The following is a 21,444-nucleotide window of genomic DNA, read 5'->3' as shown; positions in this document are numbered from 1 at the left end:
CAGGAATTATAAAGGAAAGATACTGTCAATTACATTTCTAAAAATGGCTCCCTATATATCAAGATTGCATTTTAAATGTTAAATGTACCTAAAATTATGTATATAATAATAACAACAACTGGTACATCCCAATTGTTGAAGATATTAACATCCCAATTGTTAGAGATATATGACTTGATAACTTGCTTTATGTCTCTGGTCCATGCAATGTGCTTCTTTCTTAGAGACAAACGATAATGGTAGATAGTTTTTTTAATGCCTAAAATTACACTAAGCATACATGCCCTTCATTCCACCTTTGTCTGTCTTGAGCTAGTTAACTTGCTCATTTACTGCAGCAAAACTTTAATGTCAAATCTCAGATCCCTAACATCCCTTCACCGAGTTTTATTTTATTGAAGATTCAGACTTAATATAAGCTTACATAACTAATCTTTCTGAATAGTTTTCCACATGGGATTTTGTCTTTGGCTTGCACATTGTAAATAATCGTTTGTCTCTGTAGACATTTTAGGGCTCATTGTAATAGAGCACAGTATCTATCAATGTTCATGTTTTTGAATACAAATAATCCATAAAAAATGAAAACTGAAAAATGTCACATTTCTGGAATAATTCTTTACCTTCATCATCCTTGTCTTTTTAATAGATTTTTGTGTAATATTTAAAGCATGCAAATCTCAATATTATATAAAGTTCATTAGACATAATTAGGTACAGCATAAGTAACAGAATTTTTAAATATAAATTCATTTTCAAATTAAGCTATTTTATCAAAACAATAATCAGAAGAGTCTCATAATTCAATGTAATAGTTATTATAGCATATAAAGGAAAAGAAATATTGCCATGTTGATTACCAAATTTTTTGCTCAAGAAGTGCAAGAGATCCAACTACTAATAAGACATATGTGTTGCTTATCCTTTCAAAGCATAAAATAAAACCTAATAAGTACCAAAAATAGAAGTAGTGCAGAACATTAGAGGAGAAGATATACCCAAATCTACAGTGGAGAATCAGGAAGGGGATCTCAGAAGGAATCCTAAATCCTATGTATCTTGAGACCCAAAGCAGCTGGCTTTGAATGTAAGCTCCAAAAGTGTATATAGCATTATTCCACTTGAACTAACAGAATAGTCAAGAAATAGTTAAATGACTTGCACAGTGTCTAGTGTCTGTAGAACTGGAATTAGAATATTCTCATTTAATTCTTAAACTGTCCAATTTAATTTAGTTTGAAAATATTTAAACTTTAGTTCTAAGGATTCTAATTCCTAAAAGGCTAAGATTATAAAAGCAGGACTTATGCAAATACTAGCATATAGAATTCTAGCAAAAAATAAACATTCTTTTGTATTAAGCAAGCAACCTATAATGGATTATTTTTGTTCAAGTGAAAGTAGGTGAAACTTTGCGTTCATTATTACTCTGTGCAAACTGAATGTCAGCAATTCTAGGAAAATTACAGAAAGGAAAAACTCACTGTTTAGGACCTCAATTGTTACAAAAGATTCCTCTTACCAAAATATTAAAATTCTCTTTTCATAGTTATAGTACACTAATATGTACTTGGAAGTATGTAAGTCTGTGTGATTACATGCTATCATTTAAATAGAAAACAAAGTTTTAATTTATGGACTGCCAACTCTTGTCATTTCTTTAAGGAACAATGTCCCCAGGGAATCAAGAGTAATCAAAGTTAGTTTTATAAAAAAAGTATTTATCTACTTTAATTGCATTGATAGTGGTAAAAATCTTGAGGGCCAGATAAATTTTTACTCCTCTTTAGAATCCTTGCACCTGCATACTTCCTAACACAAAGTAGGTGCTCAGTAAAATGGGATGGCTTCATCAATTACATTAATCCTAAATAAGTTGCTAATGATGTTTTCTCTCCACGATATTGGATTTCATACATTGCCACCAATTTAAAAGGGAAATTAAAAGAAGTAGCATTTAGAAGATACCAAGCTTTTAAATTCTGTAACTTGGGAACATTTTCCAATCCCTGGTTTAGTCATTCCTCTCTCATGTGATACTACTATTTCATATATATATATACAATATACATTCTTCAACAAATCAAACCTCTAAAGGTTCTTTTAATGAATCAATTTATTTCAAATAATTTTTTTCAGCTTGAAAAAACATTCTTTGGATATAAATGATAAAATTACTTATCAAAACTAGACATGAAAGCCTGCTTTGTAAGTCCCCTCAACTCCTTTCCTTTAAATTCAATTATCTTTATTTTTTAGCAACCTGTTTATAGAAATACTCTTTTGTAAAGATGAACTTAAGAAATGAATGAGAACAGGGTATGAAAAAAGATCATAGTTTTAAATTAGGAGACTAACTGAAGGGAGTATTAACAAATTAAAATCATTGTAAACATACACTTTTTTTAATGACTCAACTTCCACACAGTAGAGAAAGTCTTCCTTGAACATATGCACTTTAGATTTATCAAATAATAACTAAGAAGAAAATAGAACAGTATAATTGAGATGATTTAAAACCATTCACTTGCAATTTTATGATTCGGTAAAAGGCATATTCTTTCTGAATTTTCAAAAAATCAATAGCACTATTAGATTATTAACATTTGTAAATGTCTATACCACTGAAGTAAATATAAAGAAATGCTTAGAGTCAGCTTAAAAAAATAAAACTGAACTTTCACATATATAAGACAGCAGAACCTCTAATTACCCTAGCACTTTAAAACTCTTTTCTTTTAGAAAAGTGTGTTACGATTGCCATCTAAATAGGTTGGAAAGAGGAATAAAGTAATCTTATTATATCATGTGGCAAACAGCATGAAATATTCCAAACCATAATTCACAAAATGATACCCTAGAAAAAGGCACAGAGCTCAAAGAAAAAAAGTAATTGGAAAATATTAGAAATATAAAGGACATCTGGGATCCCTGGGTGGCTCAGAGGTTTAGCACCTGCCCTCAGCCCAGAGCATGATCCTGGAGGCCCCGCGATCGAATCCCACATCGGCCTCCCTGTGTGGAGCCTGCTTCTCTCTGTCTCTGTCTCTGTCTGTCTGTCTCTCTCTGTGTCTCTCATGAATAAATAAATAAAATCTTAAAAAAAAAGAAAAGAAAAGAAAAGAAAAGTAAAGAAATATAAAGGACACCAAAATGCTTTACAAAGCCAGTGAATACTATTTAAACATTATTACTTAAACACCCAAGCCAATAGGCTCCCACATAAAATTTGTGTCAGCCTGAGCTTGTTAGGGTTTCTATAAGTAGAAAAAAAACAGTATTTTCTTTTTTTTTTACTTTTCATAAGAAAGACTCTGAGGTAAAATAATAGAAGTCATTTAAAAAATGGGTTATATTATTACTCAATCCTAGTGAAAACATTAAAGCTATACATTTGGAAATATCTGTATAAGCAAACATTTCACTATGAAGTTCCTCTATAAAAATATATCTATGGTGAATATTAAATTTTAACATGTCAATTCATTCAACTATATTTTTGAACCTAAATATATATACATTGAAATGTTTCTACTTAACAAAAGTAGAAAAATACTATTACAGGAAGGAAAAAGGCAGTTTTCCAAAAGTATATTTAGTATGATTCAAATACTGTGAAGAAAACATACATGATTTCCTATAGTTTTACACATGTCCAAACTTTGGCTAATTCTTGTATATTAAGAAAGAATATATTTCAGTAATAATTATGAAGCATAAAAACAGTGAAAGATTGTATGCTTCAGGTTAGATCTATATACATGAGGAATTTGCAATCTGAAAATTTACACATAAGACAGACTGCATTGAGAAAATATATTTTTAAAAAAGAAAGACAATTTTGTCATAAAATATTAAAATAAATGTCTTAAGTCCAATTAAAATATACTAAACTCACTTTAGAATGAGATTTTTTATTTTCAAGTATGTGATTCTATAACATAGACTGTTTTATTCTCTTTTCTCACTTATCAATACCTATCAGTTTTCCTCTAAATCATAGAGCTTCTGAACATTTTCTGAAGAATTGACATTATTTTAATTCCTCAATACATTTTTCCAAAAAGTTAAGATGTATACCCATAAGCAAATTGCAAACTGCAAAGTCTACCTAAATCTCCTAGTTTGTCTGATACTCCAGTAATTTCAAACAAACAGCGTTACATTAGCTCTATCTTTAGTACAAACTTTAATGACAAGGAATTCACACTTAAGAAGAAAGAAGAGAACTGAGTTCCCAGTGGTTTATGGCAAAAAAAGGGGGGAGGGTATGTTCAAGGGAAATTATGCCTAATTGATTTTACTTTTTGTGTATAAGGTAAAATAATATATGTCATAAAAGGAAAATAAGAATCAGAAGAAATTCAATATGTGACCTCAGACACACATAGTATCATAAATACTCCTATATGGGTTTCTAAAAAATAAATACAAGTATAGTTTAGACCGTAAACAAAATATCAGGCAGTTGATCATCTGAGATTTTTATTATTCTTTGTGTGCATGCATGCATGTGTGTGCTCCATATATAGCCATGATTGTTCAAATTAAGAAAAAATCCTACAGTAATTATTTCTCCAAGAGATACGCCCTAAAGTAGCCAAGAACCAGAAAATACAGTATGGCTCTCACCATAGTATTCTATCTTTTAATATAAAAAGGACTCAGGCAAAATGTCAAATGATATAAAATAATTATGTTATCAGCATCTAGGCTAATTCTTATTTTCCTTATGTAATCTCTATTATTTTCCCTTAGTTATGTCAAAAAATAAAATTTATGAGGAATAATTTCCATTGGATACAGGAAATTATAACCAAAACCTCTAAAATGTTTGTCGAATGAATAAATAATTATTTAAATGACACCATAGAGAAAAGGGCTTTAAAAAATATCATTCTACTGTTAAAAAGCTATTGTAGTATAATTTAGCTTTATAACATCTTCTTAGTTATCTTTAAGCATAAATTCTATTATTTTCCACCTGATGTTGAAAAAGGAATTTTTATGCTGTGAGCTATAAAGGAAGACATTTTTAGAATTGTTGAAATACTGCTGTGCAGAAAGAACATCAAATCAAACAGAAATAATGTCACTAAAATATGTACCGTGTGTGCATCAATATATTGCCCTGGTTTGCATGACTGACTCCTACACAGCACACTCCAGTAACCATGGGTTTTTGAATATTAAGTCTGTGAGGGCTAATTGCAATTTATTGAATATGTCAGTGAAGCAGAACTTCAGTAAATCAAGTCCAAGTAGTAGGTAGGTTATAGCATTTTTTTCCCCTGTTCTTTTAACCAAATGACGATTTCTTCTTCAGTTATTTCTTTCAATCAGCAAAAGTTACAAATAGTCTAGGAACTCACTGTGGCAGAAGAGTAATGGCTGAAAGACCAGATGATCCTGTTTTATGACCCTTGGCACAAAGATTAAACCCTCTATTTCCAGCAATGCACAATTTCATGCTATTTCAGGGAGCTTGACCCTGAACTGAACTTCCTTCAGACTGTTCAGTTCAATCTGAAATATAAGAGTTACTGACAGTCTGTAGCATGTAATGAAAAAAATAATGGAGGGACAGCTGTCTGCTTTCACAACCCTGCCATTGATGTTGCAAGAGGAAAAACTGTGGGGATGGTGGATTCAGAAGAAAATGAGTTGGGATTTAACATTTGTAAAGAGGAATCCTTTTGTTATGTACTGATTTGGAGTAAATCTGTGGCAGTGGAATCAAATTTGGGACAGTTTTCTTTGCAAAGTAGAAAGGAACATAACCAATTTTCCAGTAGCTGATTATGTTGTGTTTATCTGGGCTCCTGATTAAATGTTATATATTATTTTTCTTTCTTAAGTCTGATACCATTTGAAATATACAAGAAAATTTCTTGAATAAGGGCAAAATTATAATATTACCAATTTTAAATTCCTTGTAGAATTATTTTTTATTTAAATCATTATATTGGAGAATATACTGAGTTCTTTGTATTTGGAATTAAAATATCAAAGATTATGACATTTATAGGTATGTTTTTAAGAGTATATAGAACCTCTTATTCTAGAGTGCTTGGGTGTCTCAGTCTGTTAAGCTTCTGCCTTCAGCTCAGGTCATGATCCCAGAGTATGAGATAGAGTCCCACATCAGTCTCCCTGCCTGGTGGGGAGTCTGCTTCTCCCTTTACTCCTCCCCTCTGTCTGCACTTTCTCTCTCTCTCTCTCTCTCAAATAAATAGATTCTTAAAAAAAAAAAAAAACAAAAACAAACAAACAAACAAAAAACCCTTCTTATTCTAATATAAACATAACAATACAGAAAATTTGTCTTTGAGAAGTTTCGGTTTCCACTACAATAGCATAATAAGCAAGAAGACGTGACACAGATTCCATTAAAACTTTCAAAAACTCAAATTTAATGACGGCAATTATCACTGAGCTTTGTGACTTAAATCTATGAAATATGACATTGAAAACTTTGGAGAAGAGCAATTTAGAATGCTGAAAGTACTTGCACAGCTCTGAATTGAAACATGAAATTCTTGAAAGGTTTCTGGAAAATACAACACTGTCTCTGGAACGAATACAGAAGCTCCCTTCCACAATTTAAAGACACTGCACAGCAGTTGTCGATGACATTCACAAAATAAAATAATAGGGGAACTGATACACTTTAGTGGCTCATGTACTTTTTTAATAAATTATAAAATATCATTTCAATTAGTATAAATGGTAATATTAAACAGAATTAATCTTTACTCACAGGGTTAGTAATTTTGTTAAATGAGAGCTAAAAACTTGGGGGAAAAGCAATTGAACTTTGACAATTCATGTTAAATGGAATAAATGACTTCTCCATTTATTTTTATTATTTCCTCTCATTAAACTTTTGTTTTAATGGGTCTCAAAATTCTGTGACAGATTTTTGGTCAAGTTTTTTCCATTAAAAAGTATTGATTTTAAAAACTAAGAACTTAAAACTGCCACACACATGAAAAAACAAATGGGGGCAGCCGGAGTGGCTCAGTGGTTTAGCGCCACCTTCGGCCCAGGGCATGATCCTGGGGACCCGGGATCGAGTCCCCCATCGAGTTCCCTGCATGGAGCCTGCTTCTCCCTCTGCCTGTGTCTCTGCCTCTCTCTCTCTCTCTCTCTCTCATGAATGCTTAAATAAAATCTTTTTAAAAAATTAAAAAAAAAAACAGCCCACAAAACATTCTCCTTTCCTCCTGAAGGTTTTATGATGCATTTTATCCTTAACCAGTCTTTTACTATTAAACTTAAATGGCCAGTTGACACAAACAGTTCTGAGACTGTTCTTCCACCACTGATTAAGACTGGGGTGGCAGGTATTGGGGATAATATTCATTTAGCCTTCTGAGCTTTCTGGGCCGACTTGGTGACTTTGCCAGCTCCAGCTGCCTTCTTGTCCACTGCTTTGATAACACCCACAGCAACCATCTGTCTCATGTCACGAACAGCAAAACGGCCCAGAGGAGGATAGTCAGAGAAGCTCTCGACACACATAGGTTTGCCAGGAACCATATCAACAATGGCAGCATCCCCAGATTTCAAGAACTTGGGACCATCTTCCATCTTTTTTCCAGAATGATGATCTCTCTTCTCCTTCAGCTCAGCAAACTTGCCAGCAATGTGAGCTGTGTGACAATCTAGCACAGGTGCATATCCAGCACTGATTTGGCCTGGATGGTTCAGGATAATCACCTGAGCCATGAAGCCAGCAGCTTCCATTGGTGGGTCATTTTTGCTGTCAACAGCCACATTGCCACCACGAACATCTTTGACAGATATGTTCTTCACATCGAAGCCCACATTGTTCCCAGGAAGAGCCTCACTCAAAGCTTTATGGTGTATTTCAGCCAACTTAACTTCAGTTGTAACATTGACTGGAGCAAAGGTGACCACCATGCCAGGCTTAAGAACACCAGTCTCCACTTGACCCACGGGGACAGTACCAATACCACCAATTTTGTAGACGTCCCGGAGAGGCAGAAACAAGGGCTTATCAGTTGGGATGAGTTGGTGGCAGAATGCAATCCAGAGCTTCAAGCAGTGTGGTTCCACTGGCATTCCCATCTTTACACGTGACTTTCCACCCCTTGAACCAAGGCATGTTAGCACTTGACTCCAGCATGGTGTCACCATTCCAACCAGAAATTGGCACAAATGCTACTGTGTTGGGATTGTACCCAATTTTCTTACTGTAGGTGCTGACTTCCTTAACGATTTCCTCGTATCTCTCCTGGCTGTAGGGTGGCTCAGTGGAATCCTTTTTGTTAATACCAACAATTAGTTGTTTTACACCCAGTGTGTAAGCCAGAAGTGCATGCTCACGGGTCTCCCTATTCTTGTGGATACCTGCTTCAAATTCACCAACACCAGCAGCTGCAATCAGAACAGCACAGTCGGCCTGAGATGGGCCTGTAATCATGTTTTTGATAAAGTCTCTGTGTCCTGGGGCATCAGTGATGGTCACATAAAACTTGCTGGTCTCAAATTTCCACAGGGAGATACCAATGATGATACCATGTTCACCTTCAGCTTCCAGTTTATCCAAAACCCAGGCATACTTGAAGGAGCCTTTTCCCATCTCAGCAGCCTCCTTCTCAAATTTTTTGATAGTTCTTTTGTTGATCTCACCACATTTGTAGATCAGATGGCCAGTAGTGGTAGACTTGCCCGAATCTATGTGTCCAATGATAGCGATGTTGATGTGAGTCTTTTCCTTTCCCATTTTGGTTTAGGTTTAGCAGTGGTTTTCACGACACCTGTGTTCTGGCGGCAAACCCGTTGCAAAAAAGCGATTTCTCCATTTGTGAATACAAAGCCAACTAGTTCTAATTTTCTCTCTCACTGTGTCAGGATAATATGAAGTTAAGTATTACACATTACATCTCAGAGTGATGTAAATCACAGACATCTTTGTAGTATCCTTATAAAGGTAATATGGTTAGAGAGGACATGTGCATATTGACTTCAGGTTAGACAGATGATCCAGACTTAGAGTTCCCAGTTTACAGCGATTGGTCCAAGAGGAGATCACATGATTCCAACAGCAGTCATAGCTCCTCAATGAAAATTGATACATGAAAATTACAGGTAAGAGTTTCTCTTAATATAGAATTGTACAGGATATTGACCATGTAATGCTAGAGCTGTCAGGAGACACTGTCTCTATCTCTCCTGTATGTACATGCACACATCACACACACAATCCTGATTTAGGTGGGGAAAGGTGGGGGCAGGGTAGGATTGAGAGATTTAATAACAATAGCAACAAATTCTGGGGCAAATGGGAGTTTTAAACCTTATTAAACCTTACTAACTCTAGGCACAACTAATTCCTACGTATGTTCTGAAATCACAAATAAATTTTTTAAATTAATTTATTTATTTGAGAGAGAAAGAACACGAGAGTAGAAGAGGGAGATGGAGAGGGAAAGGAAGAGAAAATCTCCAGCAGACTCCTTTCCAAGCCCCAGTGAATATGGGCTTGATCCCAGGACCTTGAGTTCATGACTTAAGCCAAAACCATGAGTCCTCTGCTTATCCAACTGAGCCACTCAGGAGCCCCTCCCTAATAAAATTCTTATCTTTAATCTTAAAAGTTGCTTTAAAAATTGGTTAATTATCAAAACTTCAAGATTTCTTCTGTGATTCTGTTTTCATTCTTTAGGCATGTTTATAATCCAAATAAGATTCATAATTGAGAGTAAGTGATTTGTACCATTTAGAAAACAAAACTCCAAAATTTAATCACCCCCCACAACCAAAAAAGAACTGGAATTAGGAATACATCTATTACTAATATCCTACCCCTTTTAAAGATCACTGCTTCTTAATATGGGCATGCCTGAACTTTTAAAAGATTGTTTTTCAGGGCCTGAGGTAAATTGACATTTTTCCTTTTTTTCTGAATGCCTTAGTTTTACTTCCGTGATATTCTGCAATGCACTTGCTGCATTCTTTCCTTCTTACACACACACACACACACACACACACACACACACACACACACATATGCATGCACATAAACACGTCCTGAAAGGGCTCCAATTCTTTTCCAGCAAAGTCAATATTCAATATTTTACTTTATGTGTGTGTGTATATATATATGTACATATATATGAAAATCAGTATATTATGCATTTATTTCCACCACTCTCTGCTTCAAAAACACCCTAGAGATGGTATGTCATACCTAGATATTCTAATACAGAGTTCAGATGCAACTATCTATAAAATAACACCTTGATAAAGTGTTAAAATATGGTCTGTTCATGTGAAAAAAAAATCTGTTAGAAATAACAAGCACAGATATACTAACTGGTTCAAACAAGGTAATATTCCTCCACTATAAAATTTAAAAGTGCAGTTAAAATCATCTGGACCTTTGATGTTTTTAATAGACAAGTGTTTTAAAATGTTGATCATTTCTTTTAAAGATTTATTTTATTTATTTATTTTAGGGGGAGAGGGGCAGAAGGAGAGGATCTCGAGCAGACTCCACGTTGAGCACAGGGCCCCCCATGGAGCTCGATTTCATGAACTCGAGATCATGACCTGAACCAAAATCAGGACTCCAAAACTTAACTGACTGAACCACCCAGGCACCCCAAAATTTTGATGATTTTAATCTAATTCCTACTTAAAATGTTTTAAAATAATGTACTTCTTGAATCAAGGAATAAGTTCAAAGAAAACTTTCCAACTGAGTAATTATTCAATTACTGTGGAGTAAATGTAAACATTCATATATATTAATGGACCAATGTTCAAACAAGAGATTAAAAGAGTGAATCATGTGCAAAACCAAAATTTGACAAATATATGGATCACTACAGTGACTCAGTATCGAAGGAAAATCAGTATTAAAATCTTAAACTATATTTTGTGGTCACATCCAACAAGGCAAAAAATAATCTGCTCTGCTTCATTCCAATACTATGACTTTTTGTTAACTACCTAAATAAAGGTCACACAGTTTTTCTGTATTTCTGTATAAAATCCGTATAATCAGTTTTAGCTTGTGATTTAATATTTTGTGAAACAGTAAATGAAGTTACTATATAATATACTTTAGTAAAAGTAATCTGTGTCTGCCTTATATCTCTTAGGCTCTAGTTAGGAATTCAAAAAGATTCTAAATATTTTTTAAGAGAGATAATTTTAACACAAAGAATTGATTTAAAGGTGTAGGAATACTGAAAAAAATAAAACATTGAGCTAACACAAGAAGTAGCTACTATCCTTAGGATTTGGGGAAGAAATCTCTTAGGATTGAGGGAGAAGAGAAGGAAGTGCAGAGGACTCCACAAAGTAGGTACTCATAATTCTAAGGACAGAATTTTTTAAGTTTGTGAGCAGCTAAGATTAAGTGCCTCCCAGAAGGGCTGAGACTTTTTTTAAATGTTTTATTTATTTATTCATGAAATTCACAGAAAAAGAGGCAGAGACATAGGCAGAGGAAGAAGCAAGCTCCTTGCTGCGGGGAACCGAGGGATCATGCCCTGAGCCAAAGGCAGACACTCAACCACTGAGCCACCCAAGCATCCCAGGGCTGACACTTTTGTGGATGAGCAGGGCGGGCTGACTGGCCGGCTGGCTGGCTTTTAAGAGGGGTTGTAGCAAATTGGTTCTAGGATTACCAAAGAAGCTGGCTACTAAAGCTCTGTGCTTGCCAGAGTACAAATTATTGCTAGGGTGACACTAATAGAACAACAAACGGGAAAAAGCCAATTCCTCTCTTTATCTTGCCATCCAACGTCCTTTTAGTGCTGGCTATTTATAGAACTCAACAGGATTCCAGCCAACAAAGAGGAGATGGCATTTGTAGAACCCTAGGTCCTCAGTCACACAAAAAAGATATTTTTGAAGCTAAAAACAAGAGCTTAATTACTGGCCTTTTTAAGCTGTCCAGAACCTTTAAATAAGAATGTCAAGGAGTAAAGATTTTTATAGACTTTAAAGAGAGAAATTTTTTTACAGCCATTGTTTTCTTTTCTCTTTATGTTGTTAGATTAAGTTTTATTTAGTCTTTTTTTCCTGCTTTATAAATTATTTTTGCTGATGACTATGATAGGATCAATTATGGCTCAACCAGAAAAGCAAAACTGCTAAGTCATTATGAATATTGAGTAAACACTCTGATTGGTTGTTTTTTTGTTTTGTTTTGTTTTGTTTTTCTTCTGTTGCTGGACCTTGAGGTGCGGGAGGGCATTTGAGAAGGAAAAATGAATGTAAAGTGGGGAGACCAAGTACAGATTTAAACTCACAACCATGATCTGGACTCCCTGATCACATGTGGCTAGAAACCAAAAGCATAGACAGGAACCCTTGGATGTCCTGTGGAAGAAGTTGTCACCCTTCCCAGTGCCAAACAACCCCAAACCCAAGGAGTCAGCAAAGCTGAAGATCCAGGGCAAGGAACAGTGATTGCATGCCTGGTGCTGCCCCACATTAAGAAGTGATAATGCATGAAAGTTGCAAAAGCACCTGCTCCAACCTTCTGATCATAAAATCAATACTGTTTTTTATCCTCCATACAGTGCAAAAAATATTTCTTATATTTAATAGATTATTAAAGAGTTCAACAGTAGCGCAGATAAACAGAAATGGATTCCTTCAGAGGAAGTGGAAAACACTTCTGGATGTCAATGGTATTCTAAATTGAGAGTTGTAAGAGAATGTATAGATTTTTACTTGAAAAAATTACTTCTAGTTGCTTTAATAACAGTAAACTTAGGAAATATTTGAGATGTATCATTTTTATTTCTTTAGTTAAAACTTCTCTTAATCATTTACTAGTCTGGCCCAGTCAGAGATCTATACAAAAGGCATTCAATACAATGGCAAAAAATAAATATGATCTTATTTCCTAACTTTGTTTAATATCAGTCTGGTTTAATATTAAAAAATTATATATACATATGTACAATTTTTAAATTATATGCATTTTAATTAGGTAAATATATTTTTGTATTATGTATCAGTGGAAACACAAGTAATCTTATAAAAAATTTCCCCCACATGAGACTATGCAGGTGATTTTCAAGATATGATAAAAGTTTTTTTAATGTTTGACTTTATTACTTGTTATTTTTAGAGATCCATTTTAAGTAGCTCTTCAAAGTGAAGATTTTTAGAAAGCCCCCAAAAGGCTATTAAAGAACAATAAAATAACAGTTTTCTCTTCATGCAAGACTCTACAATTATCTGTATTTTAAAACATTAAGCTCTAGTGACTACACAGTTTTAGTATTATAAATACCTTGCTTTCTATTTTTAAAAAAATCACTTGGATACACTCTTGTGAAACACAGTTACTATGCAGTTTTCTTCTTTAATATGTATCCTGTATTCCATTCCTACAGTACTTCAGGGCAAGCTTCTGAGAATATAGAATATTCTAAATTGATCCTAGCCCATTTTATTTTTGCACTTCTGTTCTAAGGAATCTGATACAGTTTCCAAGCTTCTCACCATCTCATTAAAAATTAGTAGAAGGAATGTCAGCAGGCATACAACCTTACAAATGCAGGTCTAACTTTGTAAATTAAACATGCTTTGTGTGTATGTATTATTTATTTCTGTTTGCTTTTAGGTGTCTCCATGTGTATGCTCACTGGCATTATCTTTGCATTTGGAAGTTCTCTGGAATTTGGGGAAAAAAGCAAATGACTTATATATAAATCAGGATTATGAATTATGTAAATCAAGCTACCCAGTCAGGGCAAAAAGAAATTAAAGTTACTATAAGGAGATACTCCAAGAATCTCTTAGTGAAAAAGAAAAAGAAAATTAAAGAAAAATTCAGTCTTTAATAGGTAATCCCACTTAACGACAAAGATTTCATGCAACAAATAGGACAAGTCTCTTTATATGGACGTTTCCCACTCCCACTCAGAGCAATTAGCTTTGAAAGTATCATTTTGCAATAATATCCCAGAATAAATGATGCTAAAATTCCTTTCAATTTTTTTTTTCAAAAGAATTAACCTCCAGGAAAAAATAAGTAAAGGAAAGGAAGGGTCAATGAGCTTCCACAAGTGCAGTGCTGGGATTCTGTCAATTTTGGTGACTTCACTTGGGTTAGCATTTATACAAACCAATTTCACGCCCACCCTAAGGGCAAAAAAAGGAGGGCAGTAGGCAGAAACAGGAACAAATTAGGAAGCAGTGGAAGGGACAAGCTACAGAACATTTGCTCAATTCCAAACTCTGGCCCCAAATTGTATTAGTTTAATTTGATATATGGTTTACATATATGGTTAGTGATTGTGTATTATACATATTGTATTATTACATATTAAATATAGCTACATACAATTAAATAGTAGATTGATTATATATTGATTATAGTAGATAGAAGATTCATTTTTAGTTTTCTAAAATCCAACATTAACTAATAGTTTTGAAACATGTTAATAACTAACATTAACCTGAGCAGCATAAGTGTACACATTTTTCCAGAAATAGGCATCAAGATTACTGGCATACACCCTGTGTGAGAGGAAAAAAAGTGATATACATGATAGTTGACACATACATTTCTAAGTAATAGGTCCTAGAGCAGATCTAGGTTGTCATTTGGAATCACTGATGTAAGATTTTATTTTTTATTAATATTTGGGCCTTAAATTTTGTCTGTGTTTGCTCAATTGAATTATGAGCCTGCCAGTTCAAAATCTACTTAATAGCATTTCAAGACTAAATGAGTTTAATTTAGGAGCGTGAGGAGAAAGATTTCTATTACTAAAAAATCAGAGTAAACTCCTAGTATGACAATACATTTCTTAAAGTCTAAAAATTTCTCCCAAACAAATGAATGAATATAAACAGTTATGTGCAACATTATCTTTTTTTAATACTGCTAAGGAAAATTTTAATAAGGAATATTTATATTAGATAATAATTCAGTAGCAGTGCCAATTGTGTCTGATTTGGGTACTGTGGCTATATATATGAATATCCTTATTATTAGGAAATATATATTGAAGTATTAAGAGGTAAAAGGCATGATGTCTGCAACTTAAACAGTTCAGAGAAAGCGTGTGTGTAGGAGGAATAAAATGAACAATAAACCAAATACATTAAAATGCTAATGCTTCTGTAATCTGGATGATAGATATACCAGTATTATTTGTACTATATCTGTAGCTTTTCTGTTCTGATAATACTTCAGAATAAAAAGCTAAAAAATACTGTCAATACTAGTCTTACAATGTGATGCTGACTGTATGGAAAATTGTTTGAAAATAGACGCAAGACCTGCAGAATGCGATATCAATTGCCATTTAATTATTTATGACATGTTTATTTTACCTTAGAAACCTGTACACCATTTTCTAATATTCTAATGCCAGCATGCTATATGTAAGTTAAAGTTATTTTTGAATCCTCATCAACTTTGTGTTTGGCTTTAATTGATTTTTTCCTATTAGTGATACCTACATTAGATGTCAGCAAAAGGCCTTGTTAATTTAACAGAAGGAAAATTAATAATATTCTTATATATTTTCCTCATTAAATTCACATTATTGCAGTAATGGTTGTTTTAAATGGGCATCATTATTAATAAGAAAAATGCATACATTAATTTTGAACCCTAATGGCTCTGGTACTTTTTAGTTTTGTAGAAATAACTCAGTTACATTTGCATAAATTTCAGTTCTCCTTTAACCATACTTATTAATGATTGTATAGCAAACAACAATATGAAGCAAAGATCATTAGGAGCCATATCTACAGTTTTTAAACTTCTGTGCTACTATGACTTTATTATCTGTGACATGCCACTATTTGAGGTTACCTCAACTGAAATACATTTTAACAATATAATGTTCTTCATGGGAATGGCCATCCACAGAATGACTTTCTTAGCATAGTTATTCTATCTGGAAAGCCCTTCTTTTTATTTTTCTTCCCCATCTTTCTTTTTCTTTTTCTTTTAAAACTGTTGGGCTCTCTCTCTCTCTCTCTCTCTCTGTGACTATCATAAATAAATTAAATTTAAAAAATATTTAAAAAAAAAAAAAAAAAAGGGATCCCTGGGTGGTGCAGCGGTTTGGCCCCTGCCTTTGGCCCAGGGCGCGATCCTGGAGACCCGGGGTCGAATCCCACATCGGGCTCCCGGTGCATGGAGCCTGCTTCTCCCTCTGCCTGTGTCTCTGCCTCTCTCTCTCTCTCTCTCTCTCTGTGACTATCATAAATAAATTAAATTAAAAAAAAATTTTTAAAATAAAACTGTTGGGAAGTTACATGGGACCCACTTAAGTATTTTTCTTCTGTAAAGGAAATAAAATGATAAACAATGAATCAAAATACTAAGTAGATTCTTGACTTCATTTTTTGGTACTTATTTATTCTTAGCATTGTTTTAAGTCATGTCACTAAAACTCTTTTTCTTTGTCCCCTTTACTTTAGATGTCTCAAATATCTCAGTATGAGCTAATGAACATAAAATGGCTTCACAATAAGGTACACCACTGTTTGAATCCTGGATCTGCCATATAAAGAACTTTGTTGGGATTTTGAAAGATTCCTATGGTTAGTTTTATACCTGAGAGATATGGATGTTATACCCATCCTTTAGGTTTTTTGGAAAGATTAAATGAAATAATGGATGCCAAACAAATAACAGGGCCTAAACCATTAAACTGTCAAAAAAAAATTGTGTTATTAAAAAAATGCATCAGGCAAAAAGTGCTCCCAGTGTTGTGGAGGGTAGTGTTGCTTAGAAAGTTTCATTGGAAATGTAAAACTTAGTTCGTTATTGAAAGGATGAGCTTTGGTTAAGATAAGATGAGAAAAGAATATATTCTATGTATACATGAACAAATCATATTCCAGAAATAGTGAACAGAGCAATTCAGCTGAAGCGGAGTTTCAGGGAAAAAAATTAGAGATGATTTACAGAGATTTGAATATATGAATGCTGTATCAGGGGTTTAAACTTTGTCTTGAGAGGAGGAAGAGCTACGAAGTTTCCTCTTTGACAGGAGGATAACTTTATTGAAAGCAGTGATTAATACAGATTGGCTTAGAGAAGCATTGAGCATTATGATTTGGAGAGTGAAAAAGAGTACCCAAAGGCAATCAATTAAGGGCTTATCAAAATTATAAAGACATGAGCTTATAAAAGTTTGCCTTTGGTATTTGCTGTGAGAAGCAAAACTAAAGAATAAGTTGATTTGTTCCAAAATACAAATGAACAGAATTATTATTTGGCAATTTTTTTTGCAGAACAGAAAAGCAAGTTTCACAGACAATTGGAGCATTTTTTCTTGAGTAATTTGGAGGGGATAATATTGTGAAAGGCAGAAATTATAAAAATCTTGGTGGAAAAGGTACTTTTGATTAGATGAAAACTTGTTTTGAAAGACTGAGACTGGGCTGAAACAACTGCATAGAGATTCTCTAGAGAGAGTTGGCCACGTGAGCCTGAAATTTGACAGAGATGGCAGGCTAAAAATATGGTGGATATTTTTATTCCCATGGCAGTGACTGAAGGCTGAAATGTCCATGCTTACCCACCAGTTTGTGACTTCTAGAAGTATCTATCATAAATACCAAAATTGAGACAAGTAGGATAAGCTGGATAATACAGTGTGGCAAAGTCTGGAGTAAGAAAGGATTTCAGAATGGAAGGGAGAAGTATAACCATGGTAACTTTCACTGAATGTCCAGGATATTCCAAACACAAGACCTAATACACAGTATCTCATTTAATACATTCAACAATCCTGTGAGGAAATATTTTACATCCATATATCCTGTGCTATTTTTTCTCTTGTTAAGAATTTAGCCTAATCCCCAAACTGAAGGCAAAAGGCATTACTTTCTCCTCATTGTAAGGATAGAAAATCCCCATCAATTGGAATAAGCCACATCTCAGCAGGATTATTGGAAATCACCAGTTAGAAATCTAGCCTAGTCCACCTAGTCCAACCTAAGTCAACACAAGAAGAGAACTGAGAATTAAAAATGTTTTTGGCCTTTTGGGAAGTTTGGTGGCTATCAGCAGCTATTACTTTGCATCCAAAAGCCAAGAGAAATTGGCTCTAAGAGAATCACTCATAAAGACAATGGATGACTAAAAGAAGGGGAGAGTAGTAGTATTTTGTTCCCCAATTAAGATATGTTTTTGACAGGGGATCCCTGGGTGGCGCAGCGGTTTGGCGCCTGCCTTTGGCCCAGGGCGCGATCCTGGAGACCCGGGATCGAATGCCACGTCGGGCTCCCTGTGCATGGAGCCTGCTTCTCCCTCTGCCTGTGTCTCTGCCTCTCTCTCTCTCTCTCTCTCTCTCTGTATGACTATCATAAATAAATAAAAAAAATTTAAAAAAAAAGATATGTTTTTGACAGACTCCACTTGATGATCTGTTCCTGTAGATGGAAGAAAGTAGAATTGGATCATGGATATTTTTCTTGGAGGACTGCTGTGTAAGGAGAAAACTGAGATCTCCTCTATTCAGGCTCTAGCTCCCAAAGGTGCAAGAAACAAACAAACAAACAAACAAAAAACTGGAAGTCAATGCAATCTAGATTGTTGGCCAAAAGGGCAAAATAAATTTGAGGCCCCATCTCCGCTGTGGCATCCATAGCACTGGGACAAAAAGACACACAGTAGAGAGAGATGTGAATGTCACCAAAGAGGGTCAGCAGGAAGTTCTAGAGGGATGGACCATATATACCTGGGGAAGATGCAGGAAAATGACCCTCCAAGAGACTTAGTGAAGCCTGCTGGAAGTGTCACTTGTCTCATCTTAGGTTGATAGCCACAAAGATCACCAGAATGTGATTATGCCCATCATGGAGAGAGCTACAAGTTTGCCTAGTTGAATACATTCCACTCTTTCTATCCCCACCCACTATCCTGACAACACAGTTTTGAATGGAGTGAGATGTAAAAAGAGTAAATCCTGTCTTCCTTTTATGCCTCAAGCACCATAGCCAAGAGAGACCTAGTCAGGAGAGGCAAAGAGGAAAAGAGTTGGGAATTCATGTTTTTAAATTAGTAAGACTTAGTTTCTATACCAAAGTGAGACTGTTCTGAAAACAGAAAGGAATTGCAAAACTATGGAATCTAGTCAAAATAGGACTCACTAACAATTAGATGAAGGTGGAATTCAACATGGTATATTTGGAAGGTAGGTATTGTAAGCAACTTTTGATCTTTAACTATATTTAATTGATAAGGATATTCCTGTATTTAATTAAATCATCAAGTTGCTGTAGATATTACCCATATCCATTTTCTCTGTTGCTGGAGCACTTTTCTCCGTATGGCAATCATACAATATTTTAATATTTTCAAGTCACTATTAACACTGTCATTCTACTAAGTTAATGCTCCAGAATTCTAAATATTTACTTTTTATGTTACTTTGAATTCCATGTTTAAAAAAACTTGAATAATTTTAAAATATGTTTGTCTGTAAATTTTAAGGTATCTTACAGAGATAGTGATTAATTATTTAAAATGCCAGAGACCTAACATTCTGGCATAAAAAAGCCTCTCTTTAACATTTATTAGTATCAAACATCTCTCTCTACTGATCAGGATGGCCTTAATGTTTCCTTCAGCTTGACTACTCCTTAGATAGGCCTCTTCTTGCCTCGAGGGTCCTATGTTTCACTAAGTCCTTACAAAATACAGATGGTCTAACACAGAGGTCTCTCCCCCTCTTTTCTTAGAATAATTGTAAATTCTTTTTTTTTTTTTTTGCCTCTTTGAGATGTAAATCTTCTTGAAAGGCCTCTGAGTGTTTCATAAACTGGGACTATCTTTCTCAAGGACCTGGGAACCATCCTTTTGAAATGTAATGATCAAGGAAGATAGTATTCCTCTATTCCAGTCTCTATGGGAAAGTAGGAGCCTAACTTCAGTGGGTGCATCACTCCAAGTTGTAAAAATGCTTCCAGCCATGAAAATATAAGAAAGTTTACTTTTCTTTTAAGGTAAGCTCAATTAGTAAAACTAAGTGGCCCTATCTGCCACCGTCCCTGCCACCTCCAGCTCTTACAGACTCTCCAGCCCTTTATTTCAGTAGAATTGAGTTCAGACTGCATCCTGGTTTCTCTTCCCTATAATAACCTTGAAAAAGTCTTCCTTACCTGTTTGACTTTGTCAGTGCAATTTTTGCTTTGAAACTACCATCTATTTCTCTTTCCTGATCTCTAAACTATGAGGTTTTAAAAAAAAATAGTATCTATCTGTATGTAAAGAGTATGCTCAGTTCCTCCCAGACTGATTGCAGTGAAATCTTTAAAACAAATGCAAACAATAAGAGATGCCTATTCTATTCCATATAGGAAGCTAATATTAGTGATATAAATTTAGAGGGAAGTATTTTCAAAGGGAAGGGAATTGCTAGAATTGTAATCTACCAAAAGCTTAATACCAGATGCTTTATTCCAATAGTTCCATAGGTATTTTCTTTCCTACTGCACATATAAAAGTGCTGATTTGACAGTTTATGTAGAAGCCTATATATACACTCTAAATCTAGACTCTTTTCCTTCTGGGTGTGTTGTAGGGATTAAATTATGGCATTACTAGAAAGCCATTTTTCTTTTCCTTCCCCTTCCTTCCCTCCCCTCTGCTCCCTCCTTCTTTCTTGCCATGTAGATTTTAGGATTCATTCAGTCTTTTGCTGGCACTGAAAATCTCCTGCTTTTCATTCCTCCATGACAAATATCTAGCTCTTCTACTCTCCCCAATTTTCCAAATAATACTCACTGCTCTAACAATAGCACCTTTGAGAGGAGCCTCTTGTCCACTCACTAGGAACTGACAAAGACAGGTAAGTATTGAGCCAATCTGAGACATTCATACAAGAATCTTGAGTCTAAAGACAGAAATGCAGATATTATAACAGCCGTATTTAGTGACTCTTAATAAGTGTTAGGCAGTGTTCTAAAAGTCTTGTATGAATTGTCTGCCTTAATTATTATAGTCATCATTTGGAATAATTACCATTATCAGGCCCATTCTACAGCTGGAGATGTTGAAGCACACAGAGGTCACAAAGTTAGCAGTGACTCTGGTTTCAAAAACAGGCCATTTGACTCCAGTGCTCTCAATATGTCATATCCTTAGGTGTTTTCTGGAATGTTTCATATAGAATACATTTTTGTTCTACACTTGAAATAAGTCCTTTATGAAGATACAAAGACCCAGGATTCTTTAGAAAGCATTCTTCCTGTCACTTGGAACATATACAACTACATGTTTTCATTCCTCTGTGGGAACAAAAATTCCTTTAAGTATTTTCACCTTCTTCTCTTCCAATTCATCACACATAATGCCCCTACTAACAAACAGGCAGATAAAAGCGTTCAGAATGTGGATCTTTTTTATGTCTGAAAGCCTATGTCTTGTTCAATTCCTCTGTTTTATCAGAGAAAAGAATCTAAAAGTCA

The 21,444-nt window shown here is 34.5% G+C and overlaps 1 pseudogene; it reads right to left on the bottom strand.

The window, feature by feature from the left end:
• Positions 1-7,261: 7,261 nt before the first annotated feature.
• On the bottom strand, positions 7,262-8,816 carry LOC112657654 (elongation factor 1-alpha 1-like; annotated as a pseudogene).
• Positions 8,817-21,444: the final 12,628 nt, after the last annotated feature.

The sequence above is a fragment of the Canis lupus genome, chromosome 8 (assembly GCF_003254725.2).
Source record: "Canis lupus dingo isolate Sandy chromosome 8, ASM325472v2, whole genome shotgun sequence".
Lineage (NCBI taxonomy): Eukaryota > Metazoa > Chordata > Mammalia > Carnivora > Canidae > Canis > Canis lupus.
The sequence above is the reverse complement of the archived record's forward strand: the minus strand, read 5'-3'. Positions and strand labels throughout refer to the sequence as shown.